The sequence below is a fragment of the Protopterus annectens genome, chromosome 7.part0, assembly GCF_019279795.1.
Source record: "Protopterus annectens isolate FY-2018-M chromosome 7.part0, PAN1.0, whole genome shotgun sequence".
Taxonomy (NCBI): Eukaryota; Metazoa; Chordata; order Ceratodontiformes; family Protopteridae; genus Protopterus; species Protopterus annectens.
Window position 1 is genome coordinate 23567464 of NC_056739.1, and position 12052 is coordinate 23579515.

Below are 12052 nucleotides of genomic sequence, written 5' to 3' on the forward strand. Positions count from 1 at the left end.
GTATAATACCAGACATCTGTGCAGTAATACAAAAAAAGTGGAGTTCGGTGTATAATGCCAGAAGTCTGCACAGTGATAAGACCACACCTGGAGTACTGTGTATAATGCCAGAAGTCTGTGCAGTGATAAGACCACACCTGGAGTACTGTGTATAATGCCAAAAGTCTGTGCAGTCATAAGACCATGCGTGGGCTACTGTGTGTCATGCCAAAAGTCTGTGCAATGATAAGACCACATGTGGAGTACCGTGTATAATGTCAGAATGCTGTGCAGTGATAAGACCACACCTGGAGTATTGTATATAATGCCAGAAGTCTGTGCAGTGAAAAGACCACACTTGGAGTACCGTGTATAATACCAAAAGTCTGTGAAGTGATACGACCACATGTGGAGTACTGTGTATAATGCCAGAAGTGTGTGCGCTGATAAGACCACACCTGGAGTGCTGTGTATAATGCCAGAATTCTGTGCAGTGATAATACCATACATGGAGAACTGTGTATAATGCCAGACATCTGTGCAGTGATAAGACCATGTGTGGACTACTGTGTATAATGCAAGAAGTCTGTGCAGTGATATGACCACATGTGGAGTTCTGTGTATAATGCCAGAAGTCTGTGCAGTGATAAGACCACACCTGGATAACTGTGTATAATGCCAGAAGTCTGTGCCATGATAATACCACACCTGGAGTACTGTGTATAATGCCAAAAGTCTGTGCAGTCATAAGACCATGTGTGGACTACTGTGTATCATGCCAGAAGTCTGTGCAATGATAAGACCACACGTGGAGTACCGTGTATAATGCCAGACATCTGTGCAGTGATAAGACTACACCTGGAGTATTGTATATAATGCCAGAAGTCTGTGCAGTGAAAAGACCACACGTGGAGTACCGTGTATAATGCCAGAAGTCTGTGCAGTGATAAGGCCACACCTGGAGTACTGTGTATAATGCCAGAAGTCTGTGCAGTCATTAGACCATGTTTGGACTGCTGTGTATAATGGTTGTGCAATGATAAAAGCACACTTTCAAGTACTGTGTATAATGCCAGAAGTCTGTGCAGTGATAAGACCATGCATTGAGTACTGTGTATAATGCTAGAACTCTGTGTAGTGATAAGAGCACATGTGGAGTACTGTGTATAATGCAAGAAAGCCATGCAGTGATAAGACCACACCTGGAGTACTGTGTATAATGCCAGAAGGCCATGCAATGATAAGACCTCATCTGGAGTACTGTGTATAATTCCAGAAGGCAATGCAGTGATAAGACCACTACTGGAGAACTGTGTATAATGCCAGAAGTCTGTGCAGTGAGAAGATCACACAGAAAGTACTGTGTATAATGCCAGAAGTCTGTACAGTGATAAGACCACACATGTAGAACTGCGTATAATGCCAGAAGTCTGTGCAGTGATAAGACCATATGTGGATGACTGTGTATAATGCCAGATGTCTGTGCAGTGATATGACCACATGTGGAGTACTGTGTATAATGCCAGACGTCTGTGCAGTGATAAGACCACACCTGGAGTACTGTGTATAAAGCCAGAAGTCTGTGCAGTGATAAGACCACACCTGGAGAACTGTGTATAATGCCAGAAGTCTGTGGAGTGATAAGACCATGTGTGGACTACTGTGTATAATGCCAGATGTTTGTGCAGTGATACGACCACTCATGGAGTACTGTGTATAATGCCAGTAGTCTCTGCAATGATAAGACCACACCTGGAGAACTGTGTATAATGCCAGAAGTATGTGCAGTGATACGACCACTCCTGGAGTACTCTGTACAATGCCAGAAGTCTGTGCAGTGATGCGACCACACATGGAGTATTGTGTATAATGCCAGAAGTCCGTGCAGTGATAACACCACACCTGGAGTACTGTGTATATTGCCAGAAGTCAGTGCAGTGATAGGACCACACCTGGAGTACTGTGTGTAATGCCATAAGTCTGTGCAGTGATAAGACCATACGTGGAGTACCGTGTATAATGCCAGAAGTCTGTGCAGTGATAAGACCACACCTGGAGAACTGTGTATAATGCCAGAAGTCTGTGCAGTGATAAGACCACTCCTGGAGAACTGTGTATAATGCCAGTAGTCTGTGCAGTGATAAGACCACACCTGAAGTAATGTGTATAATGCCAGAAGTCTGTGCAGTGATAAGGCCACACCTGGAGTACTGTGTATAATGCCAGAAGTCTTTGCAGTGATAAGACCACCTGGACAACTGTGTATAATGCCAGTAGTCTGTGCAGTGATACGACCACACATAGAGTGCTGTGTATAATGCCAGAAGTCTGTGCAGTGATAAGACCACACTTGGAGAACTGTGTATAATACCATAAGTCTGTGCAGTGATACGACCACATATGGAGTACTGTGTATAATGCCAGAAGGCCATGCAGTGATAAGACCACACCTGGAGTACTGTGTATAATGCTTTAAGGCCATGCAGTGATAAGACCACACCTGGAGAACTGTGTATAATGCCAGAAGTCTGTGCAGTGATAAGACCATGTGTGGCCTACTGTGTATAATGGGAGAAGTTTCTGTGCAGTGATACGACCACACGTGGAGTACTGTGTATAGTGCCAGAAGTTTGTGCAGTGATAAGACCAACTGGAGAACTGTGTATAATGCCAGATGTCTGTGCAGTGATAAGACCACACCTGGAGTACTGTGTATAATGCCAGAAGTCTGTGCGCTGATAAGACCACACCTGGAGTACTGTGTATAATGCCAGAAGTCTGTGCAGTGATAAGACCACACCTGGAGAACTGTGTATAATGCCAGAAGTCTGTGCAGTGATAAGAACTTGTTTGGACTAATGTGTATAATACCAGACGTCTGTGCAGTAATACAAAAAAAGTGGAGTTCGGTGTATAATGCCAGAAGTCTGCGCAGTGATAAGACCACACCTGGAGAACTGTGTATAATGCAAGAAGTCTGTGCTGTGATAAGACCACACCTGGAGTACTGTGTATAATGCCAGAAGTCTGTGCAGTCATAAGACCATGTGTGGGCTACTGTGTGTCATGCCAGAAGTCTGTGCAATGATAAGACCACACATGGAGTACCGTGTATAATGCCAGAATGCTGTGCAGTGATAAGACCACACCTGGAGTATTGTATACAATGCCAGAAGTCTGTGCAGTGAAAAGACCACACGTGGAGTACCGTGTATAATGCCAGAAGTCTGTGCAGTGATAAGACCACACCTGGATAACTGTGTATAATGCCAGAAGTCTGTGCCATGATAATACCACACGTGGAGTACCGTGTATAATGCCAGACATTTGTGCAGTGATAAGACCACACCTGGAGTACTGTATGTAATGCCAGAAGTCTGTGCAGTGAAAAGACCACACGTGGAGTACCGTGTATAATGCCAGAAGTCTGTGCAGTGATAAGGCCACACCTGGAGTACTGTGTATAATGCCAGAAGTCTGTGCAGTCATTAGACCATGTTTGGACTGCTGTGTATAATGCCTGTGCAATGATAAAAGCACACTTTCAAGTACTGTGTATAATGCCAGAAGTCTGTGCAGTGATAAGACCATGCATTGAGTACTGTGTATAATGTTAGAACTCTGTGTAGTGATAAGAGCACATGTGGAGTACTGTGTATAATGCAAGAAAGCCATGCAGTGATAAGACCACACCTGGAGTACTGTGTATAATGCCAGAAGGCCATGCAATGATAAGACCTCATCTGGAGTACTGTGTATAATTCCAGAAGGCAATGCAGTGATAAGACCACTACTGGAGAACTGTGTATAATGCCAGAAGTCTGTGCAGTGAGAAGATCACAGAGAAAGTACTGTGTATAATGCCAGAAGTCTGTACAGTGATAAGACCACACATGTAGAACTGCGTATAATGCCAGAAGTCTGTGCAGTGATAAGACCATATGTGGACTACTGTGTATAATGCCAGAAGTCTGTGCAGTGATATGACCACATGTGGAGTACTGTGTATAATGCCAGAAGTCTGTGCAGTGATAAGACCACACCTGGAGTACTGTGTATAATGCCAGAAGTCTGTGCAGTGATAAGACCACACCTGGAGAACTGTGTATAATGCCAGAAGTCTGTGCAGTGATAAGACCATGTGTGGACTACTGTGTATAATACCAGACGTCTGTGAAGTAATACAAAAAAAGTGGAGTTCGGTGTATAATGCCAGAAGTCTGCGCAGTGATAAGACCACACCTGGAGAACTGTGTATAATGCAAGAAGTCTGTGCTGTGATAAGACCACACCTGGAGTACTGTGTATAATGCCAAAAGTCTGTGCAGTCATAAGACCATGTGTGGGCTACTGTGTGTCATGCCAGAAGTCTGTGCAATGATAAGACCACACGTGGAGTACCGTGTATAATGCCAGAATGCTGTGCAGTGATAAGACCACACCTGGGGTATTGTATATAATGCCAGAAGTCTGTGCAGTGAAAAGACCACACTTGGAGTACCGTGTATAATACCAAAAGTCTGTGAAGTGATACGACCACATGTGGAGTACTGTGTATAATGCCAGAAGGCCATGCAGTCATAAGACCACACCTGGAGTACTGTGTATAATGCCAGAATTCTGTGCATTGATAAGACCACACATGGAGAACTGTGTATAATGCCAGAAGTCTGTGCAGTGATACGACCACACGTGGAGTACTGTGTATAATGCCAGTAGTCTCTGCAGTGATAAGACCACACCTGGAGAACTGTGTATAATGCCAGAAGTATGTGCAGTGATACGACCACTCCTGGAGTACTGTGTACAATGCCAGAAGTCTGTGCAGTGATGCGACCACACATGGAGTATTGTGTATAATGCCAGAAGTCCGTGCAGTGATAACACCACACCTGGAGTACTGTGTATATTGCCAGAAGTCAGTGCAGTGATAGGACCACACCTGGAGAACTGTGTATAATGCCAGAAGTCTGCGCAATGATACGACCACACGTGGAGTACTGTGTATAATGCCAGAAGTCTGTGCACTGATAAAACCACACCAAGAGAACTGTGTATAATGCCAGAAGTCTGTGCAGTGGTACAACCACACTTGGAGTACTGTGTATAATGCCAGAGTGCGTGCAGTGATAAGACGACACCTGGAGTACTGTGTATAATGCCTGGAGTCTTTGCAGTGATAAGACCACACCTGATGTACTGTGTATAATGCCAGAAGTCTGTGTAGTGATAAGACCACACCTGGAGTACTGTGTATAATTCCAGAAGTCTGTGCAGTGATAAGACACACCTGGAGTACTGTGTATAATGCCAGAAGTCTGTGCAGTCATAAGACCATGTGTGGACTACTGTGTATAATGCCAGAAGTCTGTGCAGTGATACGACCACACGTGGAGTACTGTGTATAATGCCAGAAGTCCATGCAGTCATAAGACCATACCTGGAGTACTGTGCATAATGCCAGAAGTATGTGCAGTGATAAGACCACACCTGGAGTACTGTGTATAATGCCAGAAGTCTGTGCAGTGATAAGACCACACATGGAGTACCGTGTATAATGCCAGAATTCTGTGTAGTGATAAGTCCACACCTGGAGAACTGTGTATAATGCCAGAAGTCTGTGCAGTGATACGACCACATGTGGAGTACTGTGTATAATGCCAGAAGGCCATGCAGTGATAAGACCACACGTGGAGTACCATGTATAATGCCAGACATCTGTGCAGTGATAAGACCATGTGTGGACTACTGTGTATAATGGGAGAAGTTTCTGTGCGGTGATACGACCACACGTGGAGTACTGTATATAGTGCCAGAAGTTTGTGCAGTGATAAGACCAACTGGAGAACTGTGTATAATGCCAGATGTCTGTGCAGTGATAAGACCACACCTGGAGTACTGTGTATAATGCCAGAAGTCTGTGCAGTGATAAGACCACACCTGGAGAACTGTGTATAATGGCAGATGTCTGTGCAGTGATAAGAACATGTTTGGACTACTGTGTATAATACCAGACGTCTGTGCAATAATACGACCAAATGTGTAGTTCGGTGTATAATGCCAGAAGTCTGCGCAGTGATAAGACCACACCTGGAGAACTGTGTATAATGCAAGAAGTCTGTGCCGTGATAAGACCACACCTGGAGTACTGTGTATAATGCCAGACTTCTGTGCAGTCATAAGACCATGTGTGGGCTACTGTGTGTCATGCCAGAAGTCTGTGCAATGATAAGACCACACGTGGAGTACCGTGTATAATGCCAGAAGCCTCTGCAGTGATAAGACCACACCTGGAGTACTGTGTATAATGCCAGAAGTCTGTGCAGTCATAAGACCATGTGTGGGCTACTGTGTATCATGCCAGAAGTCTGTGCAATGATAAGACCACACGTGGAGTACCGTGTATAATGCCAGAAGTCTGTGCAGTGAAAAGACCATGCATGGAGTACTGTGTATAATGCTAGAACTCTGTGTAGTGATAAGAACATATGTGGAGTACTGTGTATAATGCAAGAAAGCCATGCAGTGATAAGACCACACCTGGAGTACTGTGTATAATGCCAGAAGGCCATGCAATGATAAGACCTCATCTGGAGTACTGTGTATAATGCCAGAAGTCTGTGCAGTGATAAGACCACACCTGAAGTACTGTGTATAATGCCAGAAGTCTTTGCAGTGATAAGACCAAACGTGAAGTACTGTGTATAATGCCAGAAGTCTGTGCAGTGATAAGACAAAACCTGGAGAACTGTGTATAATGGCAGACATCTGTGCAGTGATAAGACCATGTATGGACTACTGTGTATAATGCCAGAAGTCTGTGCAGTGATACGACCACACCTGGGTAAATGTGTATAATACCAGAAGTCTGTGCAGTGATACGACCACATGTGGAGTACTCTGTATAATGCCAGAAGGCCATGCAGTGATAAGACCACACCTAGAGTACTGTGTATAATGCTACAAGGTCATGCAGTGAAAAGACCACACCTGGAGAACTGTGTATAATGCCAGAAGTCTATGCAGTGATAAGACCATGTGTGGACTACTGTGTATAATGGGAGAAGTTTCTGTGCAGTGATACGACCACACATGGAGTACTGTGTATAATGCCAGAAGTTTGTGCAGTGATAAGACCACCTGGAGAACTGTGTATAATGCCAGCTGTCTGTGCAGTGATAAGACCACACCTGGAGTACTGTGTATAATGCCAGAAGTCTGTGCACTGATAAGACCACACCTGGAGTACTGTGTATAATGCCAGAATTCTGTGCAGTGATAAGACCACACATGGAGAACTGTGTATAATGCCAGAAGTCTGTGCAGTGATAAGACCATGTGTGGACTACTGTGTATAATGCAAGAAGTCTGTGCAGTGATACGACCACATGTGGAGTTCTGTGTATAAAGCCAGAAGTCTGTGCAGTGATAAGACCACACCTGGATAACTGTGTATAATGCCAGAAGTCTGTGCCATGATAATACCACACCTGGAGTACTGTGTATAATGCCAAAAGTCTGTGCAGTCATAAGACCATGTGTGAGCTACTGTGTATCATGCCAGACGTCTGTGCAATGATAAGACCACACGTGGGAGTACCGTGTATAATGCCAGACGTCTGTGCAGTGATAAGACTACACCTGGAGTATTGTATATAATGCCAGAAGTCTGTGCAGTGAAAAGACCAAACGTGGAGTACTGTGTATAATGCCAGAAGTCTGTGCAGTGATAAGGCCACACCTGGAGTACTGTGTATAATGCCAGAAGTCTGTGCAGTCATTAGACCATGTTTGGACTGCTGTGTATAATGCCTGAAGTCTGTGCAATGATAAAAGCACACTTTCGAGTACTGTGTATAATGCCAGAAGTCTGTGCAGTGATAAGACCATGCATTGAGTACTGTGTATAATGCTAGAACTCTGTGTAGTGATAAGAGCACATGTGGAGTACTGTGTATAATGCAAGAAAGCCGTGCAGTGATAAGACCACACCTGGAGTACTGTGTATAATGCCAGAAGGCTTTGCAATGATAAGACCTCATCTGGAGTACTGTGTATAATGCCAGAAGGCAATGCAGTGATAAGACCACTACTGGAGAACTGTGTATAATGCCAGAAGTCTGTGCAGTGAGAAGATCACACAGAAAGTACTGTGTATAATGCCAGAAGTCTGTACAGTGATAAGACCACACATGTAGAACTGCGTATAATGCCAGAAGTCTGTGCAGTGATAAGACCATATGTGGACTACTGTGTATAATGCCAGAAGTCTGTGCAGTGATACAACCACATGTGGAGTACTGTGTATAATGCCAGAAGTCTGTGCAGTGATAAGACCACACCTGGAGAACTGTGTATAATGTCAGAAGTCTGTGCAGTGATAAAATCACACCTGGAGTACTGTGTATAATGCCAGAAGTCTGTGCGCTAAGACCACACCTGGAGTACTGTGTATAATGCCAGAAGTCTGTGCAGTGATGCGACCACACATGGAGTATTGTGTATAATGCCAGAAGTCCGTGCAGTGATAACACCACACCTGGAGTACTGTGTATATTGCCAGAAGTCAGTGCAGTGATAGGACCACACCTGGAGAACTGTGTATAATGCCAGAAGTCTGCACAATGATACGACCACACGTGGAGTACTGTGTATAATGCCAGAAGTCTGTGCACTGATAAAACCACACCAAGAGAACTGTGTATAATGCCAGAAGTCTGTGCAGTGATACGACCACACCTGGAGTACTGTGTATAATGTCAGAAGTCTGTGCAGTGATACGACCACACTTGGAGTACTGTGTATAATGCCAGAAGTGCATGCAGTGTTAAGACCACACCTGAAGTACTGTGTATAATGCCTGAAGTCTTTGCAGTGATAAGACCACACCTGATGTACTGTGTATAATTCCAGAAGTCTGTGCAGGGATAAGACACACCTGGAGTACTGTGTATAATGCCAGAAGTCTGTGCAGTCATAAGACCATGTGTGGACTACTGTGTATAATGCCAGAAGTCTGTGCAGTGATACGACCACACGTGGAGTACTTTGTATAATGCCAGAAGTCCATGCAGTGATAAGACCATACCTGGAGTAATGTGCATAATGCCAGAAGTCTGTGCAGTGATACAACCACTCCTGGAGTACTGTGTATAATGCCAGAAGTATGTGCAGTGATAAGACCACACCTGGAGTACTGTGTATAATGCCAGAAGTCTGTGCAGTGATAAGACCACATGTGGAGTACCATGAATAATGCCAGAATTCTGTGTAGTGATAAGTCCACACCTGGAGAACTGTGTATAATGCCAGAAGTCTGTGCAGTGATACGACCACATGTGGAGTACTGTGTGTAATGCCAGAAGGCCGCGCAGTGATAAGACCACACCTGGAGTACTGTGTATAATGCCAGAAGGCCATGCAGTGATAAGACCTCATCTGAAGTACTGTGTATAATGCCAGAAGGCCATGCAGTGATAATACCACTCCTGGAAAACTGTGTATAATGCCAGTAGTCTGTGCAGTGATAAGACCACAACTGAAGTACTGTGTATAATGCCAGATGTCTGTGCAGTGATAAGACCAAACCTGTATAACTGTGTATAATGCCATAAGTCTGTGGAGTGATAAGACCATGTGTGGACTACTGTGTATAATGACAGAAGTCTGTGCAGTGATACGACCACACATAGAGTGCTGTGTATAATGCCAGAAGTCTGTGCAGTGATAAGACCACACTTGGAGAACTGTGTATAATGCATAAAGTGTGAAAGTGAATTCACATATAGAGTACTGTGTATAATGCCAGAAGGCCATGCAGTGATAAGCAAACGATACTGAGTACTGTGTATAATGTGCAGAAGGCTGCACACATGAGCATCCACAATCCAAGAACTGTGTATAATGTGCCAAGTCTGTGCACACCTAAGATGAGGTATGGAGTAATTGTATATAATGCCAGCAGTTCATGAAAACACAAGACCACACCTGGAGTGCAGTGAGAGCTGTAAGTCAGTGCAGGATTCAAAGGTTGGCCTAATGGCCTATCGTGGGGGTGGGATTTGAGTCTCACAAACGATAATTGGCTAGGCTTAAAATGGCTCGCAAGGGCAGTTAGCTTAGTACTAATGTATGAATCTATGAATCTATGACCATGTGTGGACTACTGTATATAATGCCAGAAGTCTGTGCAGTGAAAAGGCCACATGTGGAGTACCGTGTATAATGCCAGAAGTCTGTGCAGTGATAAGACCACACCTGGAGTACTGTGTATAATGCCAGAAGTCTGTGCAGTCATTAGACTGTGTGTGGACTGCTTTGTATAATGTCAGAAGTCTGTGCAGTGATAAGAGCACATGTGGAGTACTGTGTATAATGCCAGAAGTTTGTTCAGTGATGAGACCACACCTGGAGTACTGTGTATAATGCCAGAAGTCTGCAGTGAAAAGACCACACGTGGAGTACCGTGTATAATGCCAGAAGTCTGTCCGGTGACAAGACCACACCTGGAGAACTGTGTATAATGCCAGAAGTCTGTGCAGTGATAAGACCACATGTGGAGTACTGTGTATAATGCCTGTAGTCTGTCTGGTGACAAGACTACATGTGGAGAACTGTGTATAATGCCAGAAGTCTGTGCAGTGATTAGACCACACGTGGAGTACTGTGTATAATGCCAGAAGTCTGTGCGGTGACTAGACCACACTTGACGTACTCTGTATAATGTTAGAAGTCTGTGCAATGATGAGACCACATGTGGAGTACTGTTTATAATGCCAGAAGTCTGTGCAGTGATAAGATCACACATTGAGTACTGTGTATAATGCCAGAAGTCTGTACAGAAGAGTGAAAGCAGGCTGACTGCATGCAATACATGGTAACCAAAAATGTCAGAGTGTGTAGGGCAATGGTATGGGAAGAGAAACACAACTGGACATGTATACTTTAAAAGGGAGAAGATGAGTAAGTGGACATGATCCAAGCAATCTGTGTATTAATAGGGAGAAAGAAGCAGGACAGAGAGGAATAAATGGTACATGGGTGATTGCTGCCAGGGGGATGAATATAAGTTAGATCTGAGACAGTCCTGCTGCAAAGTTAGGATGGCAGGCCCTGGCATGTTTACCTGAAGAGTGTTGCATTACAGTTCATCATATATGTTCTGAGCTGCTTGAGAAGATGGGAGAAGGACAGGAAGTTGCTCAGTGATAGCTGCTGTTATAGTCCTGGCAGGATATAGGTCTGCTGCTGGCAGTATATACCTGTGGGTTGATAGTATGTAGATGCACAAACACACACACCAATTACATACTTACATGTTTGTGTATTATGCATTTATATATGCATGTAGTCAGATTCCAGTATATCTCAAATGTATATTTCTTAGAATACAGACACTTTGTCTGCCCTGATGTATATAGTGGCATAAATGCTTCTGTCACAAGGTTTTTTAATTGAAATGGGAATAATTTTATTTTTTTAGCAATACCAATTTCATTTCTTAGTATTAATGGAATTAGTAGTGTTTGAGCTGAGAATAAGTCAAAGATGTCATTTGTGACATGTGTGTGTGTGTGTGTGTGTGTGTGTGTGTGTGTGTGTGTGTGTGTGTGTGTGTGTGTGTGCGTACAAGCACATCTTCAACTGATACAATATGAGATGTATACGAGACAGAATGTGTTGAAAGGGTGAGTTTGCTTGAGTGAGAGTTTGAAGTCTGGTGAATGCAGAGGACATGATATTGTACAAGGCTGCTGTACAGTGGGCTTAAAGAAGTTTTTATTTCTTCCGACTGTTGCATAGTTTTGAGGTTCACATACATAAAGTTGCTGGCATGTGGGGCATAGCCTCAAATCGGTGGAGAGGATACAAGACATGTGCCATCTACAAAATTTATTTATTTAACATTTGTTTACTGGGAAAGTATGACTTGGAATTAATCCAATTTTCAATGATGGCCCAGGGAGAAATACTCCAGATGCATGTTTTTGTAATGTGAGAGGAAACCAGAGTATTCAGAGAAAACCCACACGAACGCAGGGAGGACATGCAGACTCCGCACAGAAGGCACTCC